This window comes from Mustela lutreola, chromosome 2 (genome assembly GCF_030435805.1).
Source record: "Mustela lutreola isolate mMusLut2 chromosome 2, mMusLut2.pri, whole genome shotgun sequence".
Classification (NCBI taxonomy): Eukaryota; Metazoa; Chordata; class Mammalia; order Carnivora; family Mustelidae; genus Mustela; species Mustela lutreola.
Genome location: NC_081291.1, coordinates 172,839,707 through 172,852,920, shown reverse-complemented (window position 1 = coordinate 172,852,920; position 13,214 = coordinate 172,839,707).

Here is a 13,214-nt window from a genome sequence, read left to right as displayed (position 1 = left end):
AGAATGATATAGTGAATATAAACCTCTGAGTTATTCTTAGATCTCTGTTTCAAATGAAGCTCTACAAAAGAAATAAAATAAAATAAAATAGAAGGCAGTTATAAGTTTTCATTTTTATTTCATATTTTTTTCTGGGCAATGCCACTCATAGCTAAAAGATTGACAGAAACCAGGCTGGCATGATCTATGCTCCTTGGCCACCAGAGACAAGTCCCATTTTTATCAAATTAATGCTTCAGGCATTGAATTTATCGTAATAGAAACTAAAGAATTAGTGAGAGCAGATCTAACCTGAGGGCTGACTTCATGGTTTTTGTGATATGAGGAGTCACCTGAGGCACTTGCTTAGAATGGCCCACACTTAGTGCTCTGTTGTTGCCATTTTGAAATTCATGATAATTACTCAACAAATGGTCACCATTTTTATATTACACTTCCCCTGAAGATTATGTAACTTGTCCTGCCCAAACTGTATAGAAAATCAGCAACCTTTACAGAAATCCATTGTTTGGTAGATTGTTCTAAGGGCTAATTGATGAAAGTATCAGTTGTTCAGTTCTTTGTTTTTCATTTTCCCCTTGCATCTTTTTTTAAACAAAGATTTTGAGCCTCTCCTTTAGGCGGGAACATAGAAAGGAAAGCAAGTCTTACTTATCTTTATAGCCTCAATGCCTAGCACACACATAGAAATTATTAGTCAAATGTTTGCTTAAATGAATTTAATTGCCCAGCTGTAATGTTAGAGGGCATTTATTAGAAATGATCATTGTTCTGTCACAGATTTATTTTTGCCACATTAAATTATGGTGGTAAAGTTTGTATGAAATATGTATATTTGGGGCACCTGGGTAACTCAGTGGGTTAAAGCCTGTGCCTTCAGTTCAGGTCATATCCCAGGGTCCTGGGATGGAGCCCCGCATAGGCTCTCTGCTCAGCGGGAAGCCTGCTTCTCTTCCTCTCTTTGTCTGCCGCCTCTCTGCCTACATGAGATCTCTGTTAAATCAAAAAAATAAAATAAAATAAAATATGTATATTTAATGAATAGATAGCAATACCAATACTAACACTTAAAAATATGCATGATAAAATAACAAGTATCATTTCTGCTTTTGAAAATTCTTAAACTAAATAGAGGCAAAAGAATGTGAAAAATAAAACTTTAAAATGAGTTGATATGACTTTTCCAATGTGGAGACTAAGAATATATAATATATATATTTACAAAATAATTTTATAGAATTTAGAATTTGAAGAAATTACCCCACTCAAAATTATTGGAATATTTCCTGTGAGTTTAAACAAACAAAGCAAATATTCATATTTCTTTAATAGTCCCATAGTCCCATGACAACTGCCTATTTTCCTATATTCTTTGAATCCCAAGTTTCTATGAGCTTCCTTCAACACATTCCTTCATAAACAAGTAGCTTAAGACTCACATCAAAAATAAGTAAATTTTGAAGCAAGTTAATCTTCAATTTTGTTTGTTCCTTAAGTTTTTTATATTTTCAGAAAAGTTATTCAACTCATTTGAAGATTGCTTTATCCAACCAATGGGAAATTTTCTTCAAATGGGTTAATAGTATTTTTCTTTTTTTTTTTTTTCCAATTTCATTGAGGTCGAATTGACATATATAGTTGTCAGATATTTAAAATCATCATCTGAAAATCAGATGAATGAATACATTGTGAAAAGATTTCCTCTTCAAGGTAATTAACACTTCAATCACTTCACATATTTATCAGGTTTGTTTTGTTTTTGTTCTTGATTTGTGATTTTTGTGGGGTTTTTTTGAGGGGGTGAAAACTCTCAGCAAATTTCAATTATACAATCCAGTGTTATCACTATGTTATATGTACTATGTGTACTATGTTATACATTAGGTCCTAAGATGTTATTCATTTTATAGCTGAAATTTCATGCCCTTTTACCAAACTCTCCCTATTTCACCTACTCTTAGCCCCTGGCAACCACTTTTTCTACTGTTTCAGTGAGTTTGAATTTTTTTTTAACTACACCTATATGTGCTACTGTGTAGTATTTGTCTTTTTTTTTGTCTGACTTATTTCACTTAGTGTAATGCATTTAGTGTCCATCTATGTTGTTACAAATGGCTGGATTTCCTTCTTTCTTGTGGCTGAATAATGTGCCATTATAATATATACCACACCTTTTTTTATCCATTGATCCATAGATAGATACAGGTTGTTTCCAGATCTTGGCTATTGTGAAAAATCCTGCAATTATCAGGGTGTAAAGATATTTCTTCATGATCCTGATTCATTTCCTTTAGATATGTACACAGAAGTAGGATTGCAGGATCATATGATAGTTCTATTTTTAATTTTTTGAGGAGCGTCCTCATGGTTTCCATAGTGGCTGCACCAATTTACATTCTCACCAAGAGTGCACAGGTTTCCCTTTTCTCCACATCCTTATCAGCATTTGTTATCTAGTGCCTTTTGCTAATAGCAGTTCTAACACATGTGAGGTGATATCTCATTGTGGCTTTGATTTGCATTTCTCTGATGATTAGTGATGCTGAGTATCTTTTTATGTACCTGTTGGCCATTTGTTTGTCTTCCTAAAAAAAGTCTCTGCTCATTTTATAATCAGATTTTTTTTCTTTTCTTTTTTTTCTTTCTTTCTTTTTTTTTTTTTTTTTTTTTTTACTCTTAGGTTGTGTGAGTTCTTCATTTGTTTTGGATATTAACCCATCAAATAGATGATTTGCAAATATCTTCTCCTATTTCATAGTTTACCTTTTCATTGTAATTGTTTCCTTTGCTGTGCAGAAGCTTTTGAATTTGATGTAGTCCTATTTCTTTATTTTTTATGTGTTGTCTTTAGTTTTTATATCAAATTCAAAAAATTTTTACCAAGACTGGTATCAAGGAACTTTTTCCCAGTGTTTTCCCTTAGGATTTTTATGATTTCTGGTCTTATGAATAGACACATAATTTTTCTAGCATGTGTATTTAAGTTAATTCAAAGTTTTAATACTGTTTATTAATGGGATTTAGAAGAAATCTCATGAAGAAATGGAAAATTTTTTCCTGTAGTTCCCTAACGATCCTTTTTATAATTGTAATTTTATGTAACAGGACTTAAAAAATAATAATGAGAAAGAGGAGAAAAAATAGGAAAGAAGGAAGGAAGGAAGGAAATGACCAAAATTTCCATTGATATATAGAAGAGTCACAATATCATTACAGTGTTATTTATTATCTGCATGTTAATTGTTAGTTTTCACTTCATTTAAGTGAATTCTTCTAAAATTGGTCATTATTAATTACAGTTATAAAATATGCTTCTGGAAGGTTTCTTTATGTGAACTGATTTATAGGGAATTATTCTCTTGAGACAAATTATATCCCTTAATTATGATTTGTTAAATTACAAAAAGGTTTCATTATGGGGGTGCCTGGGTGGCTCAGTGGGTTAAGCCTCTGCCTTTGGCTCAGGTCATGATCTCAAAGCCTTGAGATTGAGCTCTGTATAGGGCTCTCTGCTCAGTGGGGAGCCTGCTTCACCCTCTCTCTCTGCCTCCCTCTCTGCCTACTTGTGATCTCTCTGTCAAATTAATAAATAAAATCTTTAAAAAAGGTTTCATTATGAACATTAATTTTAATGTGAAATACACACATTTATAATTTTATGATTTACATACTTCTATAAAAATACTCATCTCCAAGGCTTTTCACAGATCATTTGCTGAAATCAGAAGGAAGATTAAGCTGATCCTGGGCATAGCCATGTTTGTTTGAGGAGTCATCTGGAACCATTCTAATTAGGAAAATAATGGACAAATCAATTTTATGTCTTCTTTCATCCCAGATAAGTCTGATACATATGAGTTACAGGATGTTTTCTGAATTCTGCATTTCTAGACAACAGTTTGGATCTTGAAAAAAACATCAAAATCTACTGACAGGAAGTAGACCTCCATGCATCCATGAAGAAAGAAAGGTAATAGAAAATGTGGATTATTATAGATTTAGTTAATACATACTGCACATACAACTATCATAAAAAATAAATGCAGATGAATTTGGAATAACACAGATTATACACATGAATTCCTGCCTTCGGAAAATAATCAGTTGCCAGAAGTCTTATCCTAAGAAATCTACATAGAATTTAGACCCTCAAATATATTTCTGACTATAATTCATGAGTGAAATGTTAGAAAAACTTAATCTCCTTATCACAATCCCCTAAAACTGGGGTGCCTGGGTGGCTCAGTGGGTTAAGCTGCTGCCTTTGGCTCAGGTCATGATCTCAGGGTCCTGGGATCGAGTCCCACATCGGGCTCTCTGCTTAGCAGGGAGCCTGCTTTTCTCTCTCTCTCTCTGCCTGCCTCTCCATCTACTTGTGATCTCTCTCTGTCAAATAAATAAATAAAATCTTTAAAAAAAAATCCCCTAAAACTCCTAAAACCAAATAGATCTTAATTCTGCTTAATTACAAAAAAATGAAAGTTTCTAAAGTGTTATGCTTGAACCTGTGTGGGTGACCTCATTTATTCTGTATAAATCACAAAGATATGCTACAGCAAAAAGAAATATTTGTGTGTGTATATACATATGCAAATATAGGTATGTGCATAAGCTTGTGTGTGTGTAAATGGATATATAAGTAGATAAATAGGTAGATAGATACAATTTTGTCATTTCAGGCTTATATGTACTTGCTTTATCTTAATCTTAGCTCATTTCCTTTCTTTACACTGTTAGAAAGAAAAATAAAACAACTTGTTCATTATGTATTTTTATAGTAAGTAGGGTATTTTTTTATTTTTACCCTGGAGGTCAAAGCTTTGATTAGAGATACAAATATATCTTCATTCGTATGCTACATCTTTGCATTACACTTCAGTTTTGACTTTGGGTTTTTTATAGTGAGTCCTTGGTGACATTATTTTGTTAGGCTACTCAAAAAGAAATAGAGATGAATACATCATTAAAAACACCAGTAAAATAATATCAGACAAAAAGTTCAATGTGTTATCAAGGGAAAAAATAGTAAGGTAATACATACATTCCAACACTTTCATCCAAGAGACTGGGAGAATTTTCAAGAAACTTACCACAGGAAAATGTAATAATGTTTAGAGTATAGATGGCAGTAATTGCAACAAAGGAAGGTATCTAAATTCTATACATGGTTTGGTAATAACATATGTTGTCCAAAAGTCTGTTTACAATCAGTAGCAAAGCATGGCTATCAATAGCAAATAACATTAACTGCAAAGAGCCTTTACTTAGAAACAGGCATCTGTTTCAGAATAAGTGAGCACATTTCTCAAAACATTAAAATCAACCAGTTAAAACAAGATTCATATATATGGAACTAGTTGCTACCATGTATATTCATGAAGGACTCATACCTATTGAATAGAATGTTATTAATGTTTGCGAAGATGATCAATTAACAATCAGACCTGCCCTCTGAATATTGATCCATTTTTTATGCCTTTGATTAAAAAGTTTCCTGAAAGAATAACACTCAAATCTAAATTCTGAATTTTGAATAAAGCTGCAATTTGAAAACATTGAAAAATATGGAAAATTTTACTCCTTGATTGAAAAGGTTAAGATATATTTTAGTCGTCTGTCACAGTCAGCTTTCTTCCCTTCACTTTGTGAAAAATTAGACATTTACAACACCTTTAAGTTCCCTTTATTGATTCATATTATAGTGATGGGCTGAGGAAGGACACATAAGACAGAGAAAAAATGCAAAAACTTTATTCAAAATGCAAGTGATGAGGAGAGCCTGGGTGGCTCAGTCTAGGTTAAATGCCTGCCTTCGGCTCAGGTCATGATTCCAGGGTCCTGGGATAGAGCCCCACATCAGACTCTCTTTTCAGTGGGGAGCCTGCTTCTCTCTCTCCCACTGTCTGTGGCTTCCTGTGCTTGTGCTTGTGCATGTTCATGCCTTCTCTCGCACAAATAAATGAATAAAATCCTTTAAGAAATGTAGGTAATGAATCACTAAATTCTACTCCTGAAAACAATATAAGCCTATATGTTAACTAACTAGAATTTAAATAAAATCTTGAAACAAAAAAAAATGCATAATACATCCAATGTTCTATATACACATATGTAAATTTCCAACTGATTTTCTAAGGTATAGAATAGTATGGAGTTAATAGCGTAGACTCAAGCCACACAGCATTCAAAACAGATTAGAAGGATCATCTCACAATGTATATGTTGCAATTGTAGTCTCATGTTGGGTGGTATGGTTTCCCTAAAATAAGACCTAGAAACCGGTTTACCCAACCACTCTTACTATCACAAAGGACCCACTGAAAACCCAACTGGACACATTCTAGGTTAAAAAAAAAAAAAAGATTCAGTTAAAAAAGAAAATGTTATTTGCAATATTCTGTATCACCAATACTACATTTGCAACTACAGAAATTCTAAAAAACTTAAAATCATGACTCTTACATTCAAGAAGCTTAAATCTAGATAGATCAAATAAAATAAATGTAATGAACTTAAATAAATTAGGGGCTTAACTAATTCAGAGAAGTGAGTTATTATTAATATTGAATTTGGCATCAGTTCTTATTCATAATATTTATCTTTTTCAATGACAGGATTTCAAATATTTTTAAGCAAATATGACATGTGACAAAACTTGTGAGGTTGATATTAGGCTACATTTATGAGAAGATCTGCTATTCTTTACACATTTAAGTATAGTGTCCCTTAGTAAGTTGATGATAATGAGACAGACAAGAAAGTTTTTTTCAGTAAGTACCTAATAAAATTAATACTAACACTAATTTATTCACAAATTTCAGTTCAGTGCTTACCATGATCTTATATTGATGTTTGGCACTGGAAAGATAACAATGAATAAGACAAGTGTAGCTCTTGTTTTATAAGGCACACAGACCAGTATCTTTTTTTTTTTTTTAAATTTTTTATTTTTTATAAACATATATTTTTATCCCCAGGGGTACAGGTCTGTGAATCACCAGGTTTACACACTTCACAGCACTCACCAAATCACATACCCTCCCCAATGTCCATAATCCCACCCCCTTCTCCCAAACCCCCTCCCCCCAGCAACCCTCAGTTTGTTTTGTGAGATTAAGAGTCACTTATGGTTTGTCTCCCTCCCAATCCCATCTTGTTTCATTTATTCTTCTTCTACCCACTTAAGCCTCCATGTTATATCACCACTTCCTCATATCAGGGAGATCATATGAGAGTTGTCTTTCTCTGCTTGACTTATTTCGCTAAGCATGATACGCTCTAGTTCCATCCATGTTGTTGCAAATGGCAAGATTTCATTTCTTTTGATGGCTGCATAGTATTCCATTGTGTATATATACCACATCTTCTTGATCCATTCATCTGTTGATGGACATCTAGGTTCTTTCCATAGTTTGGCTATTGTGGACATTGCTGATATAAACATTCGGGTGCATGTGCCCCTTTGGATCACTACATTTGTATCTTTAGGGTAAATAACCAATAGTACAATTGCTGGGTCATAGGGCAGTTCTATTTTCAACATTTTGAGGAACCTCCATGCTGTTTTCCAGAGTGGCTGCACCAGCTTGCATTCCCACCAACAGTGTAGGAGGGTTCCCCTTTCTCCGCATCCTCGCCAGCATCTGTCATTTCCTGACTTGTTGATTTTAGCCATTCTGACTGGTGTGAGGTGATATCTCATTGTGGTTTTGATTTGTATTTCCTTGATGCCTAGTGATATGGAGCACTTTTTCATGTGTCTGTTTGCCATCTGGATGTCTTCTTTGCAGAAATGTCTGTTCATGTCCTCTGCCCATTTCTTGATTGGATTATTTGTTCTTTGGGTGTTGAGTTTGCTAAGTTCTTTATAGATTCTGGACACTAGTCCTTTATCTGATATGTCGTTTGCAAATATCTTCTCCCATTCTGTCAGTTGTCTTTTGATTTTGTTAACTGTTTCCTTTGCTGTGCAAAAGCTTTTGATCTTGATGAAATCCCAATAGTTCATTTTTTCCCTTGCTTCCCTTGCCTTTTGCGTTGTTCCTAGGAAGATGTTGCTGCGGCAGAGGTCGAAGAGGTTGCTGCCCGTGTTCTCCTCAAGGATTTTGATGGATTCCTTTCGTACATTGAGGTCCTTCATCCATTTTGAGTCTATTTTTGTGTGTGGTGTAAGGAAATGGTCCAATTTCATTTTTCTGCATGTGGCTGTCCAAACATCAAGGAAAGATGTGAGTCACGTTGATGAAAGTACTATAGTCTGTGCTATGGCTTAAATGAGACATTGGCATTCTGACTTTATATATCAGTCTCTGTGACTTTAGTGGATGTGAGGCTAACTCTGAAAGCGATCCATGCTCTGTATGCTGAAAGAATGAGGATTCAAAATCTGAAAACCTGAGCTGGATTAAGGTAATAAACACAAAATCTGAAAACCTGAGCTGGATTAAGGTAATAAACACATTCTATCAAAACACATTATTTGGCTTTCCCAGGCCACAGTCTAGTTTAACAGGTGAATTATTGAACATACATGACATTATTACCATGAATTTCTATAATTTATAATGTTTTAGGTTTTTGCATGAAAAATAGAACCACAACTATAAGTATTGCATGCCATGGGGTGTATTACACAAATCCTCTCTGAGGTTGTGGGCATTGATAGTCTGACTGTCACATTAGTGGGCTAGGTAATATTTTATAAATCACAGTGTATTGGCAGAAGTGAACATGGGCAGAGGCCTATGGAAAGACAATTTCAGAAAAGGGACTCTGAACAAATATGTTTTCATGGAGCATAGTATATCTTAGGACCTATTGAGCAGAGTGATTCTAGTAAATCACTCCATACAATTGTGTTTAATAACAAGTATTTGAGTTGGAAGGCCTTTTTGATCCCAAGTGAAGCCTTCTGAAAAGCTTATCTTTTATCAAGCTATTTCTCTTTTACTTCTAAATTCTCTGACATGAAATTTAATCTGTCTATGATTCTCAAAATTAGGTGGCAGAGAGGAAAGAATGCTTCTTAAATATATATATATCAATAATAATAATAATAATAATAATAATAAAACAAACTTCACGGGTTGTCCTTGTTTTCAGTACTTCTTTCAAGCATCTGTTTTTCTATTGTTTGAATTTTTTCCAAATAATTTTGTTTTAACTTTCTTTCTCTCTCTCTCTCTCTCTTTTAATCTTCCTGGTGACATTCCATCAGTCAAATTATCATGGCAAGAGTTTGTCCTCACAATCCTTAATTGAAAATTCTAAAAGGAAGCTGTTGTCAGTGTTCATTTTATTGTTTTAGTCATGACTGCCCTGGCAGAATGCTAACTTAACCAGCAATATCAAGCAGCTCTGTCCACAAATTAGCTCCTTCATGGGGCAGGGGTTGGGGAGAGGGCAGAGTAAAGAAGAAGAGAAGGCTCTAATGAAGTACAGATCCACTGGCCTTCTCCCAGTGATTACCAGGAGGATTTTAAGGGCAGAAGGTCTTCGTTATATTCGTGGCCGATAGTAGCAGAAGTAGTATTACTAGCAGTACTAACAAATTGTGTATTAATTGAGTGCAAAAAGTATTTTCCCATGCATTTTTATCAATGAATAAAACCAGACCATAAAATTTCGTTAATTTGGTAGAATGTGCTAGAAGCTGAGGATAATGAAAAAAAAAAAAAATGTCTCTATGTTTTAATGTAACATTTCTAGCCCTTCACTATTAATCATTGAACAGTCTTTTAATGTGCATCCCTAATGGGCATGAAGAACATCAATTTCAAAAAGGCTAAGAAATGAGTAGCCACTGGGGCAGAGCCACCCCCCTAGCCAAGTGATGAGGCATTTCTAAAAGAGACTAAGGAGGTCTGGACAGTGTGTAGAATCTGAGGTGGTTCTGGCTCCCTCACCAAGTGGATGCTGGCTAGTATCTCCAGCCTTGTCAGTCAGTCTGCCAAAGTTAAAATAAACCCAGGACAGCTTATCTTTTATTCAGATTAATTAGCTCCTGGGTAGCATGATGAAAACTAATTAGGAAAACACTGGAAAAGATAATGTACAATGTTATCATTGAGAACTGCAAAGTCTTACAGTGTTAGACCAATAAAAAAGAACCTGCTTCCACATGTTTGGGATAATCTTCTGTTTGTGCTCTGGAGTTATTTGCCAGAGGCATTAAGTCAAAGTCACTGATTTCTGATTTCCTGTGAATAGTTGTGGGTGTGTTTTCTGAACTGTCTGCCAGAAGCTTCACATAAGACATTAGGTTCATTTTCTGGGTTTGTTTGTTTGTTTGTTTGTTTTTGTAGGTTTTCTCTCTCTCTCTCTCTCTCTTTTTTTAATATACTAATTTACTGAAAACAAAAACAAATTTAAAATCCTTAATTTCTGGGTAAATGCTTATTGGCAGTAAAAATATAGGAGTTGAGGTTAAAATCACTATAAATGAGACACTTCCAGGTAATTTTTTTTATAAAAAATATAAGAATGTTTCTCCATAACCATATTTAAAACACATCATACCACAGAACTTTCTTCACGTCCCCCACTATTACAATAAAAACTGCAAAGATATATTGAGTTTGTAATTATTCATTTTCAATACCTGAAAATTATTGCTGGAAATTGCTATTAGATCTAAAGCTCTCACCTAATTCTGTTTGAACACAGCTCGCTTTAACAGATTCTATTAAGTTTCCAGGATAATTATGGTTCCTAAAATATAACTCCACACAGTAAAAGCTGCTATACGTGGAGCAGCAGCTCTAAGCCAACTCCCCGCAACAGTGTTTTAAAGAGCTTCCAGTGTTATTTTCCATAATAAGGCCCACTAGTTGGCAGAACCCCTGGAAGCTATGCAAACAGCAACACATCTGTTCTCTAAGAGGCAAAATGCTGTGTCTCAGTTGAGATGTTTATTCTCTTTACCAGCAACATTATGAAAGGGCAAAGCCTGGAGCTGGCTAGAAGAAATTTTCCTTTATAGGCTTGCATATTTTTATAGGAAGAGAAAAACCTGGCAATGGCAAAGACAGTGAACTCCTGCACTTCGATTCATGATACTTAAAGAGTAGCCTCTCTTTCACATTGGCAAAATCAAAGGTGTATGCAATGTTTTGTGTGTGTAGTCTTAAGACTGAAGACAAGCTGAAGTCCACAGCAGGAAAGGAAAATTTTGAAGTTCATTAATTAGCTTATTTAAACTATTATTTCCAGAACTGATTATTTGTTTAAATGAGAAGATCAGCTTTGAGTTTTAGTGCTCGTGAGTAAATAAAATGTTTTTGCATTTTTGCATTTGCAAGCGTACTTGAATTTCGTGTCTTGTTTTTTTTAACCAAGGAACAAAGTTTAGCCAAGATTTTCATGTAATTACACTTCTTCTAAGATATGACTTAACCGGCTGCATAGTATTCCATTGTGTATATATACCACATCTTCTTGATCAAAAGAAATGAAATCTTGCCATTTGCGACAACATGGATGGAGCTAGAGCGTATCATGCTTAGTGAAATAAATCAAGCAGAGAAAGACAACTATCACATGATCTCCCTGATATGAGGAAGTGGTGATGCAACATGGGGGCTTAAGTGGGTAGAAGAAGAATAAATGAAACAAGATGGGATTGGGAGGGAGACAAACCATAAGTGAAGTGACTCTTAATCTCACAAAACAAACTGAGGGTTGCTGGGGGGAGGGGAGTTGGGAGAAGGGGGTGGGATTATGGACATTGGGGAGGGTATGTGCTTTGGTGAGTGCTGTGAAGTGTGTAAACCTGGCGATTCACAGACCTGTACCCCTAGGGATAAAAATATATGTTTATAAAAAATTAAAAATTAAAAAAATAAAAAGATATGACTTAACCGGAAGGAATAAATAATTACCCTTTACAATAAAAATGGGGAGCTCCTGTGGAAAGTGCATCATTTCTACTTTACAAATACGAACTCCATACTAGAAACTGTCAAAATCATATTTACAGCCTTACTATACCCCTGAGCTTCGATGCTCCATGTCTTGCTCCTTCCTGAATTTTAGATATTTTCCCAGCTATTCAAAAGACAAAAGGTTCAAATCCAAATTTCTTTTTTTTTTTCCTATCCCCCAATAATGCTTTCTTTCTTGTTCCTGCCTGCATTGCTTTTCTTGGTGTTTTCAAAAGCGCATATTATTTTAACAACACTGTCACTCTCAGTCATCCGGGTGAAAACACAGCACTCTTGCACATCTCCCTATCCAGTCAATCTTCTTCCCTGTTACTACCTGCCTGCTTTGAAGCTTCGTTTCTTACCTTCTACATACAAAGATGAGTCTTCTATACTGTTTTTTCCCCACCAGCATCTGCCTTTCTAATCTGTTACAAACAATACAGTTAGGTTTCTGATTCCTTACTCAAGGACACTACCATATAACATGCAAAGCTCAGAGACTTTAACTCCGTTATCAAGGCTCAACCCCTACAAAGAATCAGATGAACTGTTGAACAAACATAGATGTGGAGCAATTCATTCTATCACCTGGTAGCCATCAGGGACTATGCTGTGCACTAGAACATAACGCAAGCTGAACCAAAGTGGCCTTTCTCCTTATGGAGCCTATAGCCTACTGGGAAGCTAAACCTGTGTGAAGTTTCTTGTTCCACTCACTCCTAGCTGGGTGACTGAACAAGTGGTTTACCCTCTCTGACTTGCTTTGTGTATTTAATGGTGATTAAGGCAAAGAAAGTACTTACCCTTATTGAACTGATGTAAGAATTAAATGTTTCTGGTTCAGGGCATTTGTTCTGAGGTTATTCAGTGAAGGCAAGTACTTCTTTCCATTCTCTCCAATTGGCCACATACCAGACTTAGCGACTTCTGCCCTGAAGAGTCATGCCAGCTGTTGTCTCAAGGTTTCCCTCAATGCTGCTAGTTTCGTTTTCTCTGGTATCTAAATCTCTATCATGTGCCTTCCCTTATTATTTTAATTAACTTTAGCATAGTCATTATTATGATTACCGTATTTATTACCACTTCTTTCACCATAATTGCTATTGTCGTTTTTGAAATTCTTACTGTGATCTAGGCCTTACTTTTATTTAATCATCATTAAAGAAAGTATAATATTATACCCACTTTACAGATGAGAAAACTAAAGTGTGTTGTTAAATGGGAAGGTGTTAAGTAGCTTACTAGCTCATACCACATCACTTAGCTAATAAATCATGAAATTAGGATTCA